This window comes from Catharus ustulatus, chromosome Z (genome assembly GCF_009819885.2).
Source record: "Catharus ustulatus isolate bCatUst1 chromosome Z, bCatUst1.pri.v2, whole genome shotgun sequence".
NCBI lineage: Eukaryota > Metazoa > Chordata > Aves > Passeriformes > Turdidae > Catharus > Catharus ustulatus.
The window spans coordinates 12,362,637-12,388,151 of NC_046262.2; the positions used below are offsets into that span (position 1 = coordinate 12,362,637).

Genomic DNA, 25,515 nt, shown 5'->3' on the forward strand with positions numbered 1-25,515 from the left:
ATAACTACCTCTTTTAACTTCCTGTTTAAGGATTTATGAAGATTTATTTCCTGTCCTCTCAGTTTGACATTCTAACCAAAATAGCCATTTAATTTCAATGTTCCTGCTAATTTGTCTGTTTGCTGTGGTTTTAACCTTAGTTTGACTGGGTTTTAGGGCTTATTTGGATTAATATTAATAACTATTTAGTCTTAGTGGCACTGAAACTCAGAGATCACTGAGAATTACCTCCCCTTCAAATCTGAAGAATAGGATAATCAGCCTGATTAAAATTATTAAAGGTAGTGGAAATAACACTGTCAGGGAATGTGGTTTAAAAGACTCTTAGGCTTAACCAAACAGATAATTTTAAGCCTGTTCCAATCCCTGTTTTCATATGAAATAGAAGAAAAAAACTCCAAACCCTCTAAATTCTTAGATCCGTATATGAAATTGGGAAGCACACTTTTGTGATATTAAGAACAGAGATCTACCTTCTCGGGAGCATATTGAATGGACCACTTTTGAAAGGACACATCTTTTCCTTGCTAGGTAAGGGTGGATGTACATGAGGACCCATTGTAAATAATCTAGGGTGGAAACTGTAATTCCTTATTAGCTCCTACAGGAACAGGCTGCACTAGTGGGATGATGCATCTCCTCTTCTGCTCCCAAAGGCCACTGCATCCTTCAGCTACCCCAGCTGCTGCCAGTGCAGCAATGTCCTCTCCATATCCTCACCTTCTTCACAGTCTGGGCTTGGACTTGACCCGTGCCTCCTGTGGTTCTAAGAGACCTTATGGTATGCTGAACTCCATTCCATCTTGTGTTACCCAATGAGTCTCATAATTTGTCTGAACTCAGATTAAGCTATATTTTCTTTATTCTTTGCTTGATGAGACCCTCTTCCTGTAAAATATCTTGTGTTAGCCAGGAGATGTATTTTTTTAGGGTGTGGATATTTTTGTGTGTTTAATTATGGGGAGAATAAGACCAGAGAAAGAGCCATATATGTGGAGTAGGGAGTATTGAGGTACCCAGGATTTTACTCATGGTCTTTGAGGACATTTTTCCTACCTACCCAAAACTCATAGCCTTTTTTATGCCCTGGTTTGAGGCAAAAGTAACACCTCAAAGACCTTGGGGTTGATTTGAGCCAACTTAAATACAGATAGAACTGATATCCTCCAAACATCATGTGCTACTTAAGGCTTCAGACTGTTTACCACTTAAAAGCTGAACTTTTAATCTGAAATTAAGGGAAGGTTCTTGCACCTAACCAGGGATACAGAAAGGATTATTACGGAATACTGTTTTCAGAGCACATGTTGAATCCAGCGCAGGAGAGGCAGCTGCTTGGAAATCTTTAACAAAGATCATAATTACATGTCTGCAGCTGACTCAGGATTCACAAAAGTACCTTCCAACATTGTTACCTAGTTTTTACAGTTTTTCATTTTAAGCCAGTGTTGTGCAAGCACTAGACAGCTTTGGTGTCAGTAGGTTATCACATTTAGTATTGATACTTGCTGCCTTCTGCTACCCAGTGTTAGAGTCCAAATTCTGCATTGAGTATAGTATCCAATGCAGTGTAATACAAAGATGCAGAGAAAATAGAGAAAATACGGATCCAAGGGAGGTGTTAAAGGAACATGCTGTTTGCTGTTATTATTTAGTTCACTGAGGACTAAACTGACTGAGGACTAAACAGAGAACTATTATTTAGTTCACTTGGGACTTTCACAGGGAAAATAAACGAGAAGTTACTGTGAGAACACAATAATGTGTCAGCTGCTGCAGGGACACAGTGAAGGAAAGCAGTAGGGCGAGAAGGATGGATATCTTTTCCTCTCCACCATCCTTGTAGACGTGGCTTTTGCTTTGTCTCTTCCTTGAGACAAGTTTCAGAGAGCCTAAAATGTTTTTTTCTCTAGGCTTTCTGTAAAACAGGAGACTTCATACTGGGAACATAACTGAGTAGGATCAGTGCATCTGGGATGGGTGTCTGGTCTTTAAAGGAAGAAGAGCTGGGTCCACTGAATGATGCATTAGCTATTTCAGTCTGAAATTTCACCAGTTGCTCATGACCCTTCTCACAATCCTGGAAAGGCATGGGTTATATTCACAAGTCTTGGTTTAAGGCTTATGGGTACGCAGTAGATCTGACATAAGCTGCTCTGCCATGCCTCAGATTTCATAATCACAGAACAGTTGGATTCCTGACTGGCTGCTCTAGGCAGGAATTTTGGGTTCCAGTTTACGCCGGACGTGTCAGAGACGTGCTGGCACTTTGAGATGTTGATTTCATTACTGTCTCACATAAGGATTTCTGGTTCAGTTATTGTGTTTTGTAAGTGATCTATACAGCCCAGGATTAACTTTAATACCCACTAGAGTAATTATCAAAGCATGTGGTATCCTGATGACACACTTACAGCTTCACAAGGACGGGTAGATGCTCTGTTGACTGTAGGCCAGAAAGTTAAAATCCTCAGTCAGTCAGCTGCAAAGAAACTGCCTGTGTCTCTTCTCTTTGAGCATACACATAATTTTCAAGTTTTGACATTGACCTGTTAGAGAAAGCTTGGTAGAAAGAAAATTTGAGGTTTTAGCCATAAATCAGGCACATAATGCAAACCGTTCATCTTTCCACCAGTCCAGTCAGGAAGGTAAAAGACTCTTGAACAGATGCCAGTGCTGCTTTCACAGAATTCAAACACAAAACCCTGGACATCAGTGACAGCAGGGTCAGGTCTAGGAGTTTGAGGAAATTTGTGGTCACTGAATCAAGGGAGTCAAATGCAACTCCTTGAAGCTGCTGGCACTGGCTCATGAAGGGAAAGAGCAGTCCTGCAAGGGAGCATGTGCAGGGGTGGGAGACAGCCTCACAGCGAATTAGGGCCAGTGTTGTGATGGGGATGATACCTCGTTGAAGTGGCTGGGTGTCTGGGAGAAACCAGCACCTCTAGAAACTCCCTGCTGGTTTACTAAAGTACACATTCTGCATGAACTTTACAAGCATGCAGGGAGATTTGATAAAGGTATATAAGTATGGACCCTTAATGGGCCTTCCATGCACCTCAACCCTTGTTGGCTGTCTTGCTAGACTCCTTTTACCAGAGGCTTTCCAGCTTTTGAACTTGTTCTGGGTCACAACAACTCCATACAATGCTCAAGGCTTGAGGCAGGACAGTTGGAAAGCAGCCTGTTGCAAAAGGACTTGGGAGCGCTGGTTTACAGCAGCTGAACATGAGCCAGGGTGTGCCCAGGTGGCCAAGAAGGCCAATGGCATCCTGGCCTGCATCAGCAATAGTGTGGCCAGCAGGAGCAGGGCAGGGATTGTCCCCCTGTCCTGGGCACTGCTGAGGCCACACCTCGAGTGCTGTGTCCAGTTCTGGGCCCTCAGTGCAAGAAAGACACTGAGGGGCTGGAGTGAGTCCAGAGAAGGGCAACGGAGCTAGGGCAGGGTCTGGAGCACCAGTCCTGAGAGGAGCAGCTGAGGGAGCTGGGGGTGTTTGTCCTGGAGAAAAGGGGGCTCAGGGTTGACCTTATCACTCAACAGCTCCCTGAAAGCAGGGTGTAGTGAGGTGAGAGTCAGCTTCTTCTTCCAGATGACAAGGGGCAGCCAAGAGAAAATGGTCTCAAGCTGTAAGAGGTTTAAATTGGACGTTAGGAAAAATTTCTTCACTGAAAGGGTGGTCAGACGTTGGAACAGGCCAGTGGAATCACCATGCCTGGAAGTGTTCGAAATGTGGGACAGTTTAATGGTGGACCTGGCACTATGGGTTGGTTAATGACTCACCTGAGGGCTTCCCAACCTTGATGATTCTATGATTCTGTGGTTCTGTACTGTGCTCTGCAAAAGCAAAAGTATTTTGTCATTAATATTTCAGCATGAAAAGACAAAGTATCACTGAGCTCATCTGAACACTGGTCTGTCATTTATTCATTGTCTTCATTCAGGACTTAAGGGTAGATAGAGCTTTGAATGCACCTCAGATCTCGCTCTTAGGTGGTGAGGGGAGGCTTGATTCTGTCTGTACTGTGTCCTGTGCATATAAACCTGTTTCTTACAGGTCTGTGGGAGGCTGTCCCAACTGGTGGCCTGTGAGGGCATGGCGTGTAGCTGGCACACCGAGCCACGCTCTGCTGGGAGTTCGGCTGAATGTTTGACAGTAATGGCGATTGATGGCGTGTAAGTAATGCTGAGAGTTAACAGTGAGGCGAGGTCCAAAACAGTTTGGAAACCATTGCCTTGGAACGTGTACTGAAAAATGAGAGCCGTGATTTATCATTTCCTTCAGAGAAAAACATTTTAGGCAATTCTGACATGAAGCAGTTAGCTGTATCAGATACTTGTGAAGATAATAAAGTGTTTGCTATCATATCTCTCTTCAGCAGATGGTAAAGGGCAGGTTCTAATTAAGATGAAGCAGGAAAAAAAAAGAAAGAAAAAGATTTAGGTTGACAAAATGCTACATTGTGTAAGAAATAGCTTCGTATTTATTATTTCTGCTAACAATTATGGACTGGAACGAGACATCTCATAAGGAGTAGATCATGCCTCCATCTGTCTACTGCTGTACTATTACTCTTGCATTTACAGCAACTAGTTCTGGACTTGTTAAAGGCAGAACATGAAACATGATGGGTAGAACCAGACTTCAAGAGCCGTTCATGAGCATAATGACTGCTTATGAGGCCAACATGCTCATCCACTGGCAACTTTTCTAGGTCTTCTTTTCCTAGGTTTTCTTTATTTTCCCAGGAAAAACTGCAGCCCTCAACTAGATTTAAAAAATGAAAGCTAAAATGAATTTCATTTATCAACAGATCGGAGATACTGAGTTTTGCCAGAGAGTATCTAAAAAATGAGCACATGAAGGAAGAACGTAAGTTAGTTATAAATATATTTCGGTTGAGGATTTAATTCAAAGTTCTCTGAAATTCATCAATACAAAGGTGTAAACCCAACTTTGACTTAGCCTTTCACTGCCCTGCCTTTCTCCAGAGCACAGATTAGGAAGAGGGCATGGGTGCAGATCCAAGGCTGTTTTGGGGTGTGGAGTTACAGTGGTTCTGAGCTGCTGCAGAGCGCTTTGAGTCAAACTCCCACAAATGGGACAAAACTAGGCTTAAATGCTTTGGGCTTCATTAAAGAAGAGAGATATAAATTGAATAATCTGCTGAAAATATCTTAGAATCTGAAAAGATGTATTTTTCCATAGGGAAAATTAGGAAATGCTCTAAAGGTAAAGCTAAAATCACCTTTTGATGTTTCTAGTGACTTACCTAACAGATATTCACATTTTGGAAGGCATAGAAGCAAATTTTGCTTTATCTGAATAAAATGCTAGCAGATTTGCCTTGTCATTAAATACACTTTCATTTCTTGGATCTTGAGCCATGCTTTAAAAACAGGTTATTCTTCTCTTTAGAAAGGATTGTTCTTGTTTTGTTTTTTTCCACTTCTCTTGGCTTCCCGAAACATGTCTGAATTTTTTTAATGGTATTTATGGACATTAATAACACTTAACATTGACTCATTTGGGAAAAACTTGATGTACTAAGAAATATTTATCAGATGTTATGCAGATCTAGATCAAATAAATATTTCCCCTTGTATAATAAATTAATTTTGTTAGTATAAAATACATTGCCTTTATTGCACACAGCTGGTCATCCTTTAGTTGTGCATTTCTGTGGGCAGTTTTGGTAGTCTCTTCAATAGGTTTCCGGTCGTTTCAGGCTGGAAGACGTGGAATTTTTTAAACTGCACAATTATTGGATTATTTAGTGTTGCTTAACTAAGCCATTGAAAATATCATGTGGTCTGTATTGATTAACAAAACACATGATCCCTTAGTTTCCCGTATATCTTAATTAATCTGTCTTAAAATATTGGCAAAACACACAAGTTGCAATTTCCACAGAGTAGCAGTTAGCTTAGGCAGAGAAATCTAGGTCCAGAGTTGCTAGCAATACTAGCTCTGCAAAGAATTCCTAGCTGGCCATGGTCCTCGTGCCCCGCCAGTCTCCTCATAGGCTTTAAAGGTATAAATAGAGAGACACTGGCATATCTCTCTTCCTGCCCTTCCAAGCTTCCAGAAGGCATGACTCCTACTGTGCTTTGTTGCTATAGAAAGGTCTGGCTCAGGGTTTGACAGCTCAAAAGGCTGCATAGGAAAACATGTCTTTGGTAGGGATTAAAAATGACTGTCAGTCTCTCTTACCCAAAGAGATCAGAAACCTAATGGCATTGATGGACAAGACCTCAGTGCCACATGTGACTTTGGCTGGAGGTCCTAAACAAACTCTGAACACCAGATGTTTTGAGAAAAGACACGTTCTTTCTTCGGTGTTGTTACTGGCAGTCTCCTTCTTCCTGCCCTGTTACTAAGTATGGCATAAAATGCCACATTTCTGAAGTGTTAGTAATGCCATGGGATGATAAAACTTTAAACCTATCAGACTAGAAATTCAGAGGAAAAGGTTTCTGTTTAGACTGACTCCTACATGAAATTCTGCATTTTCTTCACTGCAACTTTTGTCTTACAATTTTTCATCATCTTTCCGTGCTGTACTACGTGGCTGGGATCAGTTTTTGGCTAATAAGAACTTTAACAAAGAGGAAAGTGTTTACAGGGAAGTGTGTAAGGATCCGTCTGAAAACTTTCTTTACATTTCCATTGCATTTTTTTTTTTTGGACTTTCTCTGGCTTATCTCTGCAATTTCTCCTCCTCCTGGCACAGGTTCTCTTCTTCAACTTCAGGGAATGAGTAATTACTGGTAAAACCTCTGTTATTTTTTTTCATTTTTTAAATAAGAAGGAATAGTCCTCTTGCATTAAATCAAATGAACTGTTTGTTATATGAAGACCTGATAGTTTAGTATGTCCAGTTTTTTGTATTCTCTTTAGCCAGTCAAAAAGCTGTGAGTTTTTAGTCTTATCCCTCTTATTCCTGTATGAGAAGTTTCCTCTCTTCTGTAAGGGCTCTTGTAGTCAGGGAATTTTCTGCAACTGTAAAAGCCATTGACAGGCTACAATCTGTTTAATTAATCCCTTGAATATTGTGTGAAGGGAAACGAATATTTAAAGCAAGAACTATCCTAATTTCTCAGTTCTGCTGATCATCAGAGAAAGCTCTCCTTGCTGAAGAGGTGTAGTGTAAAAGTACAGGAGAGAAAATCTGGCTGCACCTGGAGTGTGAAGAGGGGGCTAAGCCACAATCTCAGCACACTGGTGTGGGCAGCTCTTGGTTGGCATCACTAGCCAGTTTTAAGGGGGAATTTGAAAGACAGCAATGAGGCACCTTTGTGGTTGATTTAAGGCAGCTGCTCCCAAGTGCAAGTGCCAGCATGGTAAAAATAGAACCTATTTGTTTGAAAATCTAGTAATAGATTGCTGCAGTTGGAAATGGGGTCGTTGAAATGGGCCCATCTCCTGTGTTTCATCTGTTCTCTCAAATACTGGGTGGGAGCTTCCGGGCAGGGTATGCCAGTGTCTGGCCTTGCAAATGCAGATATGTATCCATAGTTGAACACATACAGAACAATGTGCAGGTGAAGTAATAATAGAAAGACTGCAGGAAGGAAGCTGCAGAAACTGCCAATAACCATGACTGTCTCACATTTGCTGATTTCTGCTTCTATTTTTTCCTCTTTTCTGTGTACCTGAAATTACTGAAGGTAATTCCAGGAAACAGGAGACTAGAGGTTTTTCTTTCAAAATAGCAAGGCACTCACTATGATTGCATTAGTGTTTTTGGTAAGTACAGGTGTTGAGGACATAGTACTTCCTCATTTTGGCAGCATGTTTAGCACATATGTTATCTTGCAGATATTATTTTCCATCTTGGGGTTTTCTTTTCCTTGTGTGAAAGTCATAGATTGGCTGTGGTTTCCTGAGTTTCCTGAGGCTTCTTTTCTGACTTTAGGGTTAGAGCTAGTTCATACCATCACCCAGATGCTCTGCTGCTGTTTTTCCTCTGCATTTTAGGATGGACAATATAAAAACCAATTTGTAGCCTTACTTGCTGCTTAATCATTTGCTATGGATAGCTCTGAACAGAATAACACAAATAGAGACTAATAGAGAAAGCAGAAAATATCACCACATGTGAAACTGAAATAGGGGAGAAAGCAACTTTTATAACATTTACAATACCTTGAATTAAGCTATTCAGCTGTACTATTTTGACCAAATAAGAGTTCATCTGGGAGTATATAAGAGTCCAAACAAAGTTCCTTATAATAATAATAATAATACTAATATGATAAAATAACATATATGATATAATATGATAAAAGTAATTGCAGATTCCAGGAAGTTTGGTGACCCCAGCGAAAGTTACTTCTTTGTGTTGCCAGCAGTGAAACTGCCAACTGGAAGCTTGCCAACTTACTACTGTGTAAGGGAATGACTATTTTCTATTTAATTTTTTTTGATAAATATATATTCAGTTTTTGCTGTAATAAAATTGTGTTGAAGTCCCAGTTGTAGGATCTGCTTAATGCAGTCTGTCCTGTGCCACCTGCTGTGCTTGCCTGATGGATGCCATGCTTCCATTCAGGAGTTCTCCCTCGTAACTACAAATGTGTGAACAGAAAAGCTTTTCCAAGTACTCTTATTTACAGTCCTGGAAAATGGACTGAGATCAACACACAAGGTCATGAAGTGCCTAGGGAAAACAGTAGCACTTATTTCCAGAGACATCACAGTGGCATAGCTTCTTACTCACTCACAAGTTGCATGTGACATTGTCATTTAAAATACTCTGGTCTAACCAGAGCTGGTTAGCAATTCAAGGTATGTGCCTTTAATGGAACTGAGTTGTTCATGTGCTCTGTAGAGCACAGATCTCAGTTGGCTTGAAACAACACAGCATTTGGTAGTTGGTTTCTATTTCATAAAAAGATACACATGCCTGAAAGAGTTGACTAATTGTGTGGTTGAATGGAATGAGAGGAGTAAATAAATGTTTTCCCACAGACAAAAATACAGCAGAAAACCAAGAGTCTAGGTTTTGCAGCTTTAGAAGAATAAATCTTACCACAAAAATAATCACACTGATTTCAATGGGAATAACTGCACATGCCACTGAATTATTCTTAAAAGAGAAAAAAAGAATGAGAACCAAAGGTCTTACCTGCTAGTTTTGCATAAGGAGGCATTGTCTAATGCAGCCACAAGAGGGGAAAAAGCCCCTCACGTCCTAGAAACAAACAAACAAAAAAACCCGTGAAGTTGCTTTATTCCAAATTCAAGTACTTGACCTGGGAGACTGTGTTCTTGCAGGATTCAGCTGTTTTGGAGAAACCATGTGATCACTGGCCATGGTTATGTGTCCATGTGGTGGATGCCACATCAAAACATACAGTGGGTCATGCATGTAATATCTCAATCTCTGAGTGCACAAAAATGATAAATGTTACATAAAATGAGTGTCCACACAATTCCTGATATGGGTAGAATTTCTTAATGTGGAGGGAGTGTCATAGCACCAGCACAATTTGAACAGAGCTATATTAAGCCAAATGGTGCTGCAATAAGGAATCGATGACTCCCCTGAAATGATGTTGTAGAGGTGTTAGAGCATGACAGGCTCAGGGCTTGGCTGCTGATGCTCCAGAAAGGCTGTTCCTGCCAGTGGCAGATGCGGATGTTTCTGGACTGTGGATTGGGTTGCTGTGATGTGAGGGTGCTGGCTGTGAGGAGAGAGCCCCATCACAGGGCAGTGGCCACCTCTCTTGCTCTCAGATCTGCAGGTACAGACTAAAAGGGCAGAAGGGCCACTCTTGCTCTGCTGGAGGTTGCAGTCAGTTGTCTCCTCTGCCTGTAGCTGGGGCCTGTGCTGCTCACTGCTGCCATAGGTGTGTGTGAAACAGATGACAAGTGCACACAGTATTTCGCACAGCCTGCTCTCTAACTAGTGCAGCATCCCTCTCTCTGTGGCAGGCTTATTTGTCTGTCTGGATCTCAGTCAGACAGATGCTTGTGTGCTAAATGGATAAACTCTCTGTCTGCAAAACTGGGAGGGAAGGATACTGTGAATCAAACAACCTGCCACCACTCTCTCCTATACAATGAGTAATGCTTCCTTGGCTTGTCTTGTGTTCAACGCTCCTTTCCTCTATGCTATGTGCATTCCTGTTGCTTAGTATCATTTGTTTTTATTTTGGTCTTTCTAGGAGAGGCTGTGTAGGGTTTGGGCCCAATCTGGCTTCCTCTAAAGTCTGAGAAAATATTGGCCTTGAACCAGCAAAGCACTTACAGTCCGATAATACTCCTATAAAATTCAATGGCAAGACTCCCACTCACTTCAGTGGTGCAGCCCAAAGTGCTGGGATTACTCACTTGCTTGAAGTTATGTGTGTGCCTGAGTGTTCTGTTGTTTAGAATCCTAACCAATAAAAGCAGGCCTGAAAACAGGGATTTCCATGGTTATTTTATGGGTTTGGTATCAGAAAAGAATGAATTGTGAGACATTTCAGGAAGTGAATAGAAATGGAAATGGGAAATTCTTACACAAACCAGAAATTCAAAATGAAATTGGGCTCTTTGAAGAGAAATTACTGGAAATACTTGCAGGGCTCTACAGGCACAGCCCAACTGTGGAGTCCTATCTGCTTTATCTGGCAGTATTCAGCTCCTTTGGCTCCAATGGCATCAAAGCCTATTAAGAAAAGTAATTTTTCATACTGTTTCCTGTTATTTTAACATCCTCTCTCTTCCCCTTGGTCCACAGAGTAGATGCTTTTTTGGTGTGTTTATCAAAGCATCAGCCCAGCCTCGTGGTCTGTCTCAGCTCCCATGGAAGGCCATGCACAGCTGTAAACTTTGGCATTGAAGAGGCTGGTGCAAAAGCCATTCACTGTGGGAAGTGGAAACAATAAGCTATGGATCATTCCAGAACAGAGTCATTAAGAAAAAAGTGTGGCATGTGACTGGCAGAAGTTGTTTCTTTCATACTGCTGTTGTTTAATCCCTGCTTCATAGCATTTTAACAGTGAAGAATGTTGGATACATAGGTGAAAATGAAGTTTTGCCAATTAATTCATCTGAGGCATGGTTCTGCCCACAATAGATAAGGTTTCTTCAAAACCTGACTTCTACGTAATCTAGTTTATGAGTATTTTACAGTATAATGTGACCACATTTATTAAAGAAACCTGTATAAATTTCTGTTTTTGCATAATCAAATGCACAGAAATGCATTATGTATGCATAAGTGTCTCCATCCCGTACTATATGCGATAACAAATTGATATTTTGGACAGTGATACAACTATTGCATCTAACTGTGGTACCTCTGACTCCATATCTGATGAATGACTGTAGCTGCCACTCAAAGAGAGGCCCTTGACTCTTGCACTATTGAAACCCATGCCATAAAATCTGAGGCTATCAAAAACTGGTGATTTAAAGAAAGTTCAGGATGTTCCAATAATCATCAGATCCTTTTCAGCAACTGTTCTGCTTTACATTCAGCCCACAGAAAACACGTATTTATAAAGAAGGAGTGAGAAAGTACAGCATAAATAAATACGCTTAATCTCCAATGATAGCACTTGCCAAAAATAAAAATCTACCAATTCAAATAGAAAAAAATAAAGGTTGCAGGTTTGATGCCATCATTCACTTGCATAACACCACCACTACAATCTGCATATACAGTCTGCTTCTTCAATGGAAATGCTGAACTTCAGCCCTTGGAAATGTAGCCCAATGAACTAGGAAGTAAGATACTCCAGCAAGCTGGCAAACAGGAACTCATGGCTTTGGATCCTAGCTGTATTTCTGTTTTTCTGCCTGACCTTGAGTGTGTTTGCTGAGAGGAGATGCGGTGGGTTGGACTGCACCAGCTCTTCCTCATTTATTTCCTTACTGTTTCCTCATCTGTTAGGTTACAGCAGAACTCAGAGGAACCCATGGGACTTCCCTGTCCCAGGGTCTATGCTCTTAAAGGCAAAGAAAGCCCCACACATAAATTATGTGTACTGATACTCCGTTCATCCCACACTCCCCATGATGTCCATAATCACCCAGCAGGGCTCACTGAGTGTTTCAAACGACGTGAGCCACCTGAGTCTAAATCAACCTGCGCTGTCTCTTTGCACTATCTCAGTATTGACACTCAACCCATCGTGCTGCATGACAGTGAGCAGCTGACAGAATAAATCAGGGGTCTTGGATATGACAAGAACTCACTTGACCTTACTTGACTTGACCTATAATATCTTGTTGGCATGGGAGAAGAGTAGGCTTTCTCCAGTAAAGTAATCATATCCTCTCTAATTTTTCTTCATCCTATCCAGAGCACACTGTTGTGTGTGCATGGAGTGAGGGGATTTGTGAGAGAGGAAATACCTTTTCCTTTTTGAAGATTGTTCTAGGAAGCTGCAGTGTAAGTGTTTATTCAGTAGAAGGTAATTTTTTTTTTCTGTGAAAAATGTTAATAGAAAAAAGAACTTGTATAAACTGACTTGGAGAGAGAGTCAGAGAAGTCCTGTGCTTTATGCCTGAGTGTGATCATTATTTAGTACTGAGGAGATTGGAGAGGTGTAAATTAGTGTCAGTAATTCCACAAATTTTCACAAAGTGTTAAATTTGCTGTGATGAAAATAATAAAAATAATATACTGTAAGAGGACTAAAAAACATGACAAATTTCTCAAAATTGCACAGTCCACTCTGCTGTGTATGGGAAATCTGACTCAAAACCTAAAGACACATGAGGCCTTTGCTTATATAAACTTCCCTCTGCCAGGATGGAAGTCGTTGGGAGACTTGGTGAGCTAGACTATCAGGCATCTCTTTCTGCACCTTCAACAGATATCGGATAGATGAAAGGGATGCTAATGAATGTTGCTCAGATAGTATTCTTGTAGATGAAAAAAAATAGTTTAAGTTCATTACAAGTTGATTTGTGTTTTTCCACACCAGTTTGCTCTAAGTAAAGTTATTACATTTGCAATAGCGGCAACGATATATAAGTATGGCTTAGGTGATGAGGTATGTTCAGCATTCTAGGCCCTGGAAAAACCAAATCTTACCTAACATAAAATATATTTCAGTTTAACCACTGCAATTCTTCAAAGTCTATTCAGATTGAGACATTAAATATTTAATTTCTCTTAATGGAAGCTCTCCTGAATGCTGAAAGAATTTAGTAATAATATAGGCAGAAATAGAATTTTTCCTCCCTGATTCACAGTGAATTATTAAATAATATATACCATTAATCCTCACATTGACATTTCTTACTGAAATTCATGACCTGCTGGACTTAAATTCCACATATTTGATATTATGGTATTTATATATTTTATATATAAAACTTAATGTAACTTCATGTGTATATATATGTATGTATATATATATATATAATTTTGCATTCTTCCTTTGTTTATAAGCTTTGTATACTCACATTCATGTGACAGGTTTTCTTTTGTAGTATGAATATATTTATCTATTTGCTCCTTAGTAATCTTGTCAGCACATGTGATCATTTGACATACAGTATTTAAGTCTGAGTTGCACAAGTGCTTACATTGTCTGGAAATAAGATGCAGGGTCAATGTACTTCAACACAAGATCTGTCTTCATTTATCTGAAGTGAGTCTTAAAGTGCACAAGAGTGATTTTAATAAATTAACCATACATGTCCTCAGAAATTTAACCCTGCTTTTAAGGGATCAGTCATTTAGTTTCATCCAGAGTGAAAGAAGTATTGCGACTTTGGTAACAGTAATGTGCACAGAAACATCAGAAATATTGCCTGTTACCTTGTCTAACACTTCTGGAGGCAAATGCAATATTCATTAAATAGATTATATCACAGTTACAACAAGAGTTTACAGTTTCAGGTATCTGATTTTCTTTCAGACACTTATTAATTCAACAGCTTTGCTTTCTGTGATTTTTTTTTTCTATTTCTTTTTTTTTTCTTTTTTTTCCCCTTTTGGCTTAAGGAATTCAGGTTTCATCCTAGGATAACAGTTTGGTTTGGTACAGTGGTAAAGAGAATGATAGACTCAAGTGAGTTTTCTACTGGCAAGATTCCACAAGCTTCAGTGAAGCTGTGCTTGTTTACATGCATTGAAAATTTGGCTCAGTGCCTGATATGTGATAGAAGTTATCTACCTGCTCCTACTTTTTCCGATAGAGACATCCTGTGTGTATCTTGGCTTTCTTCTTTCATTCCATTTCAGTCAAAGGGGACTTTCAGATAAGGATAGTCTAGCAGAAAGCATTAAACTGATAGGACTTCAGCAGGAAGCTGCCTAGCAAACAGGACTTGGATATTTTTCATAGCGGCGTAAGGACTGAACAATGGCAAAAGTGTCTCTTCTATTCTGGAAGAAGTGCAGAAGTATCTGGTTGTAACTCTTTCATTTGCTCCATTGTTTTAAGCTTCTTTTGGAAAGACGTATTTTCACTTTTATGCCATGTCATGGAAAAAACCAAAACCTTTGTCTACTGGGAACTTCATTTCTTTCTCCAGCCATTGTGCCACACATTGGTGGCAGGGAGCACTCTCTAGATGGTTGCTCTACCTAAAAGGTTATTGTGTCCATGCCCCAGTGGTGCCTTTTCAGTGTGCTCCCAAGTTTTCAGGATTTTGTCAGCATTTTTCTTTTGGGTTTGTTACTGCAAATTGAACAAGGATATCTTCACATTCTTTCCCTGGTTTTAATATAGCAAGGGGTTGCAGTACCTCTCTCTGGGATGTTACTCATGACTTGCAAGTGGCATGGAGTTGAGACGTGTGTGCTATCTCCTGCCACATGTCAAGGAACATATTTTGCTAAATTCCATTTCAATGTAACTTATTTTGGAATTATACATTTGAGGTTTCTGTGGAACTGCTTGAACTACTGCTTTATAGCAATGATGCAGAGGGTAAATAATCACTAACTTTCCAGAAATTTTTTCCAGTGAAACAACACTGCAGTATTTTCAGATGCAAAAAAAAGGTCTCTGAATAGTCCACTTTCAGCCTTAAGATTTTAAGTCAACTTCTATTTTGAATTATTCAGGTGTAATGGGAGTTCGTATTTTCTGCCATGTAATTTGAATCTCAGTATTTTCCTTCTGAGGCTAAATATAATTATCTGTTATGTTATGTCAACTTCAGCTGATTTCACAATAGGGAATTTGGTTGCAGATGCTCAAAGCAAACGTAAAAACCAGAAATATGATGTCACTGTACATACATGTCAGAGTTACAATTCAGAGCAGTATTTTAGCACTAATGTCTGTAGACATAAATTTGGATGGACATGTAGTTCACATTTTGAAAAATGATTACCATGCCATTTAATTATTTTTTCAGATTCAGAGATATTATTGATGAAAATTAATTTCACTGCTAAAAGAATAATTTCTTCACAAGAAGTGATATGTTTTAAGGGCATACACAACTCAAATATCACTACAGTATCAAATATCTCTTTTTAACTTAGATCTTATGACAGGTTAGCTGTAACTCTGTTACATGTCATAAAATATATTCCTGTTAAAAAACAATGACAGTTATTGCACAGGTGTGTGTGTGTGTGTTGTGATCAAAAGGGAAAATTGTACAACTGACAAGAGACAATTGAAAAGGATCACAATATATTTGGATGTCCCAAATCATCAATAAATGCTCTTCTTTTATTAAACAAAATTCAGAGACAGGGCACTTGATTTCAAGCAGGTGTAACTGCATTACAGGTAGAGAACTCTTTGCAAGATGGTACAGCTGATATCCACAAGAGTAAATGAAAGCTCGCAGAAGTCTTGGATAATTTCAGGAGCTGGGTGGCTGTAGGAAGTCAGTCCTTGTGAAGTGCTAAAACTCCATCCACATTCACTGCACACACCTAAAGTGCTAAGACCTGCTGGTAGAGTCACCATAAAGTTCAGGATTTCCAGGGAAAGCTATGGAAATTCAATTCACATCATCGAAGACACCTGCAGCCAAGCAGCTTTGCTGGGAGGCAGAAGATGGTCCCCCAGCTGACGGAGGAGCTGATGCTCCTGTGTGCCTCCCTCTGGTACCCTGCTGCCAGCTCCAGGGGTGACATCTGCATGAATGCCCACACTGCTTGAGCATCCTGCCTGGGTTTGGAAAGAAAACAGAAGCCTGATGAGAGCTACCTACTGGTGGGAGGGAGCAGGGTCAGGCTCTATTTGGAGCTCTGACATGGGCGGATGCCGCAGCCCTGGAGAGGGTACAAGAATTCGGGCCACGCTCCTGCAATTAACATTTCCAGCTCCAAGTGGCTCCCGCTCTACATGTGCTTTCTTGGATGGCCCTTCTGAGAGGTCTAACTCTGCATGTGCTCAATGAGGGGAGGCTTAGCACCCAGCTCTGGGTTTTGAATTTCACAGAAGGAGCCAGATGCTAAGAGGCCAGGTATTTGGTGCCTGATCTGCGGGGGTTAACTCTCTTATTGGATCTACCTACAATAATTTGACCTCGAGGATCACAGCTCTGATTAGATGGTGTAGGAAATGGAAAATTACACAACCCTCTCACATGCATTTTTAAATAGTTATGTATATAGGTCCATAGCAATTCTTTGTGCAGGCATGCATGGGGATTCCTGTGATAAGCCCTCAGTAAGCTGTATACATCAAGCAAAAGATTTTGGTTTGGAATGCCACAGGCAAATTTAATGGCATGCTGCAAACTCCTCTTCACTGCTGGAAATATTTTCTTCATTTACCCTTAATTCTGAACCGACTAAGAACTGTGTTGCAGAATGGAGAAGTAAATGCTGCTTAAATTAGCTCCCTTTTTAAACTTCACTAATGAGTTTTGCTTTGTGATTATCTGCTCTTTTATATTCTGAAAATGAAATTAATGAGACTTTTTCCCAAGAGCTGAGGATCAGGCTGACAGAATGTGACTTTAATAGAGGGGAAAGAACAGCAAAATCTTCATATCATCACGTGGCTTTCTGCTCATCCACCCACACCTGGAGGCAACTGTAGAAATGAGAGTCTGTCAAATTGCTCCTCATTTTTGCACTTGGCAGAGTGCTGTTTCCTCTCTGCTACTAGGACTGCTAGTTCTGGATGTTCTATAAGCCCCCTCCCAAAGTGAAGGGAGGTTGTGGCCCAAGGCCTTTTCCAAGGTTGATAGGAAACAGAAATAAAATTCCTGCTCCACTGCTGGGAGGAAGAGAAATATGGGTTTTGCTGGAGGAAACCCATGTGCACATGAAGAACGGTCATGAATTCCCAATCCCACTAGGAAGGCATGCAGCCATGTGGTGACCTTTTAACACTCTTTAAGGTGTTAGAAAAATGTCCCACTGATATTTCCCCATGCAGGAACCCACCCCCCCAACCTGAGGCCGCTCAGTGACTGCCCATCCAGGGCACCAAGGAATGCACAGCCTGCATCAGAGTGTCCTTGACTGGACAGGAGGCACACACAGGGTGGGCAGGGCTGCACAGGCCCCCCTGTCACCATCACCACCCTGAGCTGTGTAAACCACACCCCTGGCACACCTGCTGGGCTGGGATGTGTTGTGCTGGTAACTGTGCAGGGCTCCGTGCCCGGCACAGGGCCAGGCATGAGTTGATCTGGGCTACAGCACATCAGAAGAAGTGAGCCTATTGTGTGGAGGGACACCGTGGAATGCTTGTGGATCCCCTGCTATCAATGCAGGCTGGGGACGGATGTTTCAAGAGCAGCCGCGAAGATATGGATTTGGGGCTGCTGGTGGATGAGGGGCTGGATATGAGCTTGCAATGTGCACTTGCTGCCTAGAAAGCCAAACGTGTCCTGGACTGCGCCCAGGGCAGTTGAGGGGGGTGATTCGCCCATTCTGCTCTGCCCTTGTGGGACCCCACCTGGAGCACTGCACTGAGGTCTGGTGTACCCAACACAACCAGGAGTGCAGGGAGTTCAGAGGCTGCAAAGATGATCGAGGGCTGGAGCACCTCTCCTATGAGGACAGGCTGAGAGCACTGAGGCTATTCTGCCTGAAGAAGACAAGATTCTGGGCAGATCAGATAGCACCTGATAAGAAAGACAAGGACAATTTTTTAGCAAGGCCTGTTGTGTTAGGACATGAGGTAAGGGCTTTAAACTGATGGATTTAGATTTAGATTTAGATTTAGATTTAGATTTAGATTTAGATTTAGATTTAGATTACCTATTCATTAGAAGTTTTTTACAATGGGAGTGGTAAAACCTGACACATCTTGTCCACATGTATGGTGGATGTCCTATCCTTGGAAATGTCCTTTCTCACTTGTGATGTTGACAGGGGTACACCCTGCTTGAGAACCTCATGATCATTGGAAAATCTGCTGTCCGGGTCAGATTAGGCAGTTCTAGTGACACTCTTGGACAATTTTTCCTAGGCTTTTGTGGAGGTCCAGAGGTAAAAGATGGTATTTGAGTTCCCAAAACTGCTTGGTAGGCAAACAGAATCTTCACCACTCTTTCAACAAGAACCACAGAGATTTTCTGATTAAGAGATTTGACTTGAGAAATGTAAATGTTGCTATTATTATTTCTACATCAAACTTAGAAATGGTGTAAATTTGCAGCATGTATTTTTCAAGGCAAGATGTTATTAAATTACTTAGCTGATTCACAAGTTTAGCCTAATGTAAAGCAGAATTTAGTTAAATGTTTGAAATGTACTATGTTTAAGGTCTTCTGGAAACAGTTTTAAAGCTTGTAGATGTGATAAAATGGATATTATGGGACTTTCAGTTTGCGACCTTCCAACCCCAAACAAAGGAGGAGTGTGAGAGGCTATGTCAGACCGCAGGGCAATGAACTGCCTGATTTGTTTTGTTAGCCAGTTCACTTAGGTCTCATTAGCTGAATTCTAGGGCTGTAAAAAGCCTGGGTGTCTTTTTGAGCCGAAGACATAAGTCTGTGAGACAGTACTCCAGCTCGGGGCATGACATACCAAAATGTAACAGCATTACAATAGTTTGTTTTCCACTCCTCTTTTTATGTTTCCTAATATTATCTTTGGTTGGGTGAGCGCTATTTGTGAAATTCAGTACAATGGTTTTCAGATAACAGCTGTATTGGACATTGCAGTAGGTACCCAGAGTTGCTTGGTCTACTCTGGTTTCTAATAAGCTATGTATAAACGCACCAGAATAGGATTTGTAAGCCAGGCCTAATTATTTGGAGTAGGTTTTGCACCATCAAGTTCTGCTTTGCACTATAGCCAGTAAGCTTTTTATGATACTATTTTCACTACATTTAACTCTTTCCTCCATTTTGCATTTTATTGCTTTTGCCACCATTGTTGTCAGCTTCCCTTATGAGGCTTGTTGCCCTCTTTCAGCCTGGGTGGACCAGAAGAACCTTGTTTCACATTCTAGGATTGGCACCTTGGTATTGCTGCTCTCGTGCCCAGTGGCACGGCTCAAGGAAATGGCATGAAGCAAGGCAGGTTTAGAGTGGATATCAGGAAAGGGTTCTTCACCCAGAGGCTGGTTGGGCACTGGAACACGCTCCCCACAGAAACAGTCACAGCACCAAGCTCTAACAGAGTTTAAGAAGCATTTGGACAACACTCTCAGGCACATGGTGTGATTGTTGGGGTGTCCTGGGGAGGATCAGGCATTGAAGTCTATGATCCTGATTGGTGCCTTTCAGTTCAGACTATTCTATGATTCTACAATGAAATCAGTACCTTAATGCAAATCCTTCAGTATCCTCAGACACAGGAGGATATGAATGCAGAATGGAAAAAAGGGACTGGTTGCATCACTGAGTCTTGACTTCCACAGGGCTGGGGAACCACATCTGAAATGGTTAGTCCACGAGGTTTTTTAGTCCATGTTTCTTTCTTTATCAGAGACCGCAAGGCACACACCCTGTACTGAATTTAGATCTTGCAACAGTACAAAATCAATACCACATTCAAATGCCTTGGTCTATATATTTTTTTGATGTGACTTGTCTCCAATATTTGGAAGACTGAAGGGAAAAGAATAAACATGTCAAATTTTATAAAAAAAGGGAAACTAGTACTTTCCTGTCCATTTCAGGAAGCCAGAAGAAGCCTCAAATGAATGTCATGATATAAATAAATAGTATTAAACAAAGATGATCAAGGAACTGAATTTTTTCTCTTCTTTCTGTTCTCCTTACAATCAGCATACCTACAAAGTAACCACGTAAGGATTCATAATCAAAGCTTATCATTATTTTTGCTGTTCTCCAAAATGAGTATCTATCTATCTATCTATCTATCTATCTATCTATCTATCTATCTATCTATCTATCTATCTATCTGTCTATCTGTCTATCTATCTATCTGTCTGTCTATCTGTCTGTCTGTCTGTCTGTCTATCTATCTATCTATCTATCTATCTATCTATCTATCCATCCATCCATCCATCCATCCATCTATCTAATATTTCCTCTTGTATTTTTTTAAAATCTCTGCTGGAACAATGACTTCACCACTTGTAATGCAGATGATAAGAAATAAAGAAAAGAGATTTTCTTTTTTTTTCAGCCATTTGGGGAGGATGACACAGAACTTCCTTGACTTTTGGGGAATTTTTTATTTAAGTGGGTAACTATTTTTTTTTAGGTTTCACAAGATGGATGCTGTCATGTAGAGTCTGAAAGTTTCACTCACTCTTCCATCCCCTATGTTAGACCATTTACTCTTTGTGTGACATCTAAAAGGTTATTTATTACAGATGGTCTTACTGACGTCTCAAGCAGCAGTGGAATGCTTTCCATTAGAAACCAAATCTGATTAGTTTAGAGTTTATGGTACAACACATAACACAATATAATTATTGAGTTTCCATTCAGATTTATTTCCTGAAGCTGGACAATGATAACTATCTAAACCTTGCTTCAGTAAGTTGAAGCACATAATAGAAACAGTTGCATAAACTGTTTTGCTATTTTTTTTTTTCTTGAACTACAATTTCCCCTGTTTCTTTTATTTTTAAAAGATAAAGGATTTACAAGTTGGAAAACACAGACCTCACGATTTTGTGGAAACTCAACCTGACCAATAAACACATTCACTTGCATCATATTCAGTGATTAGTGTGATGTTAAGGAATGCTTTAAATCTCGTTGCCAACATAGAATCATAAGAATTATACTTACTTGCAGCAGATTTGATGTTGGCCTATTGTGTAAAGATGAAATCTTAGCATAAAAGCTTCAGTAATGACACTGCTCCAGAAATAATGCAAAAAAGGAAAGAACCTCTTTAACTTCAGTGAGGTTTCGATTAGGATCTGTATCCATTCCAGTCTTTAGAAATAAGCATAAACCCACTAGTAACAACCTCTGGACTACTGATCCATGGCAGTAGATGAGATATTTTGGGGAAAAAATCAGGAGATAACTTGGTTGCAACAGTTACAATGTATTTCCATATAAGATGTATATAGTAAATCAACAAACTCATTTACAAAGGTTTTTTTTCTCATTAACAGCCCTGGTTGTCAGAAGGTGTGCGAAATTTTGGGTTCAAGCCAGGGTACGTGACAGCTAAAAGTTGCTTGCATTGCAGAACACTGATCTGCACTATAATTTTGAGATATTAATTCTGAGGCCTAACTCCAGATGTTTTTGGAGTAAGTAGGAGGGAAGGATTTTGAATTTATCTTTGAAAAGATACTGGTAAAAGAAGGTGACAGGGCAGTAAAAATTAAAATTCCTGTTTTTCAGAAATTGACTAATGCTTTGAAATAGAATTTTAGATTAGAAAGGAGATCAGGATTCTGCCCTCTACTTGTCTGAGCAGCTCAGGGATAAAACCACCACGTAAGAACACAGAATCAGAACTAAAGGTTAACTTAAAGTGGGGACGGCCTCAGGGAACCAATCTCTTGCTTCATAGGACTCTAACTTATTCAGAGAAGAGACACAGCAGAGCTGAGTCTTATTTGTAGCAATCATGATGCCCCAGTCAGCAAATGCCCACATTTTCTTCTTTCCTATGTTTGCAAAGAATAAGATTTTTTCTCAGTACAGCAGCAGCTGTTCCTGGATAACATGAGGTGTATGCAAGAGCTTTATACATCTCTGTTCTGCAGAGATCTGCAGCTATTGCAGGGACACATAGGACCCAATTCTGAGCTGGAAGCAGACAGAGCATAATTGCAGCACTGGGTTAATGTGAATCCACTCTAGCTTGTCAGTCTGATACTGCTGAAAGTCAGGGCTATGGAGCAGCAGCACCCTGGGGTACTTGGACTGAGCTAGCATAACTGGTGCTACTCTTCACTTTAAGGCTATACCAGTGTGGATCCATGGCAGGTCTGTATTTCACTGCTGAGGATGCAGATTCCTAAAATCCATGAGGCTGTGGTCTGAGGATGCTATCCCTAAGGGCCTCTCAAAATCTTTTTGACCTTAAAAGATAGACAAGGGGACAGATTATTTGAAAGTAGAAGAAAGCTTTCATTGAGATTCTTTTCCCTTTAAACTGTGGATGACTGAATTTATCTATGGAAATCATCTGTTCAGTAATCTTTCAAATGTGGCATGCAATACCTTTCCACTTTAGGAAAAAGAGTACACAATGTGGTTCTGTGGCTGGACCTGATGCTTCTGCTGTCATTAAAATCTGATTTTGTTTCTGAAAGAAAAGAAAGATAAGCAGATGAAGGAGGAAGAGTATAGAAATAGCAAACATGTACTCGAGTTTCTGACTCTCAGAGACACAAAGCTACAACCACTACAAAACTTGGCAAACTCAATATTTCAGTCAGCACAGCTTTTATTTTCCTCTGAAGACACTGGGTGAGGCCAGTGGTTCATGAAAAACTCTGAGCTATCTAAATTGGACTTTTCCAAAGCAAATGGCTAAAAAATGAGACATAGCAAGGAAAAACTAGGTGTGAAGGAGGCAGTAGTCAAGAGAGGGGTAGGCATGGGATGTGTAGCAACAGGAAAGAAAAAATCAAATCTAAGTTGATGTCTAGGGTTTTTCTGTTGCTGATGGAATCTACAATGCCCAGAGGTCCCTCTTCCCACAGTTAGAAGATTGTTTAAGGAAGTTATGTGTTCTGGCAGTTCCAGTTATTCTTTGATCCCAAAGATTTTCTTTTTTAAGGTTTCTAAAGAGATATGGTTTGAATAGTCAGTAATTTCATTCATTGTTAATTGCTTCCAGTACTTCCTTTTGGGCTTACTTATTTCTAGTCCCATTCTCTCATCTTTTTCATAGCACATTTTTGATGCAGGTCTTCAATAGTTCTGTCACACCAGTATTTTAGATTAGTTCAGTCTCTCTCACTCCTACTGGACTTCGTAAACAGTGTCCTGTAACTTAGGTTCTTACGGGATCTGACTGAAGTTCACATGTGATCAACCAGCACAGCTGGTTTTCAAAAACAAGGAGTTTATTTGTGAGAATAATTTTGTATCCTGAGACTCTCTTGTCTCCGATGAGCAATGTTAGGCCTGCCTGACATCTTCTTGGACAAAACAAGATTCTTGCTGCTTTCTTTCTTTGAAGATGTGAGCAGCATATTGCCTAAGCTCTAGTAGCACATGCCTGTCTGGGCTGAAAACCCAAAACCCTTGATGAGGATGTATTGCTTGTTAGTGTCTGGTTTTCTACCATGGTGACCCTCAAGCATATCCATCTAATTTGATGTGCAGACTTTGTTTTAGCTGCAGTCTTTGTTCATCATGTTTCTTGTTCAACAGCCGTATCCACCTCGTTCCAGAGTGAAGAGTTTCGTTCAAATTGCAGGTCATACCAGCATTGTTAAGGGTTATTTGTCAAAGGTTTTTATCTGTCTGCTAGAGCTGTGGACTTTGATCCTAGTGACAATCTGGTTTGTGTTACTGACCCAGTTTGTTTTCCTTTCTCCTCTTGATTTGTCAATATGAGTATTTTGTCCTTCAGTTTTACATCACCCCCAAACTCTTCAATCAGTTGGCCTTCTTTCCACACTCTGTTTCAGCAGATATATGTAATGTTTTGTTTTTATCTGCTATTACTCTTTTCACTTTTAAAACTTTGTTTCACAGTTAGCTTTCTCTGCCAGAAATAAATGAAAATTGATGAACACAACAAGTGCTTTAGAAGAGTCTGGACTCTGGAGCCTGTCTTTTGCTGGACCTCTTTGCTGGCAGATACAGAATGAAACACTGTAAATGCTTTACAAAATTGCTCATTTTGAGAAGGCTGAAATTTGTAGTGGTCATAATGAGAAGAGAGAGAAGCAGGAGGTGTGTTTAATTTAGAAATGCTCAGTTATCTATCAGTGATTGTGGGAAATCTGCTTCATTCTGTGTTCTGTGTCTGTACTTAAGGATAACAAGAGCTGTATTCCAGACTGGACTGCAACGTACAGATATGGAGGTAGCTTTGCATGTGTTAGCTTTGGTACTGAAAGACACCAAGTTTTGACTTAATTAACCCACTTCTTGTTGATGTATACAGAATAAAAAAACCTCATCTATTTTTTCTCACTCGTTGGTATTCTTAAATACTACAGTGACAGAGAGCATAGGGAAATGTTAGAGGAAAATAAGTAAATGAAGAGAAGATAATGTGGGTTTGTTACAAATGACTCATGACACATTAAATTATGTGTTCGGTGGTTATCTTAATGAAGGAAAGAAATGCAAGGCCCATATTGTTTTGTGTTTTTTTCTTGAGAGAAGTCTTCCTCTGAAAAGCTCAGGTGTGTGGTGGAACTATAGCTGTCACAGTGAGTTCTAGTCTGTTTGGGCTAAAAGTTTAAACAAATATAACCAATAATTGCTATTTATTCATTACCAGGATTTGCTGATACATGAGGGCTCTGTACTCAAGAGGGTTTAAATGTTTCTCAGAATCTTCATTACTACTTTTTCATAAAAATAGTCTGAAAAGAGTAAAGTATGCTTTGTAGTTAAAAAATACCATATCAAATATAACTGTAGAAGTAGACTGAAGTCAATCAAGTGAAATTTTAAATGCAAACAATAGCATGTTTCACATAACAAAAATAAATATAGAATGAGGGAAATCTTTTGGGACATGTGTTTAACTCATAGTGAAGTATCTGGGGATTACAGTGGATGGTGATTTGAATTGGTAAACAGTGCAGTACTAATGAGAAAAATAGCTACTCTTGTACTTCATTGAACTACCAAGAGTATTACATGTGAGGCAAGTGTTCCTAGCTTGGCTGTAGTCAACACATGATTTATAATCCTGTGTTCAATTCTGGGCAACATGTTTTAAAAGAGTCCCAGACAAGCTGGAGAAAGATCAAAGGAGAACAGCTAATGTGATAGATGTTTTGGAAATGAAGACCTGTGTGGAAAATAAGTGAGAATATGTAATGCAGAGATGACTGATGGGAACATGGGACCTGCCTATCTCACATCAAAACAGTCTTACAAGGAGAAGCAGCATAATTGTTCATGCTAATCCATGAGGATGGTAGAAGTAATTATGGATGGATGGAGCAGGAATGAAAACATAAATTGAGCAGGGAGGGTTTGTTAGAGGAATGGAACAAAACAGTTGTCCAGAGACGGTATGAAACTGCTGCTGTGGGATGCATTTCCA

At 40.1% G+C, this 25,515-nt stretch overlaps 1 long non-coding RNA gene across 1 annotated transcript in view; it reads right to left on the reverse strand.

The window, feature by feature from the left end:
• Positions 1-2,415: 2,415 nt before the first annotated feature.
• Positions 2,416-25,515, reverse strand: part of LOC117011017 — a 33,244-nt gene continuing 10,144 nt past the window's right edge. Inside the window, exons 2-4 of the long non-coding RNA XR_004420829.1 lie at positions 9,130-9,195; positions 3,782-3,835; positions 2,416-2,562 (exon numbers count right to left, since the gene is read on the reverse strand). This is a non-coding gene — a long non-coding RNA (uncharacterized LOC117011017). The remainder of the gene's footprint in view (positions 2,563-3,781; positions 3,836-9,129; positions 9,196-25,515) is intronic.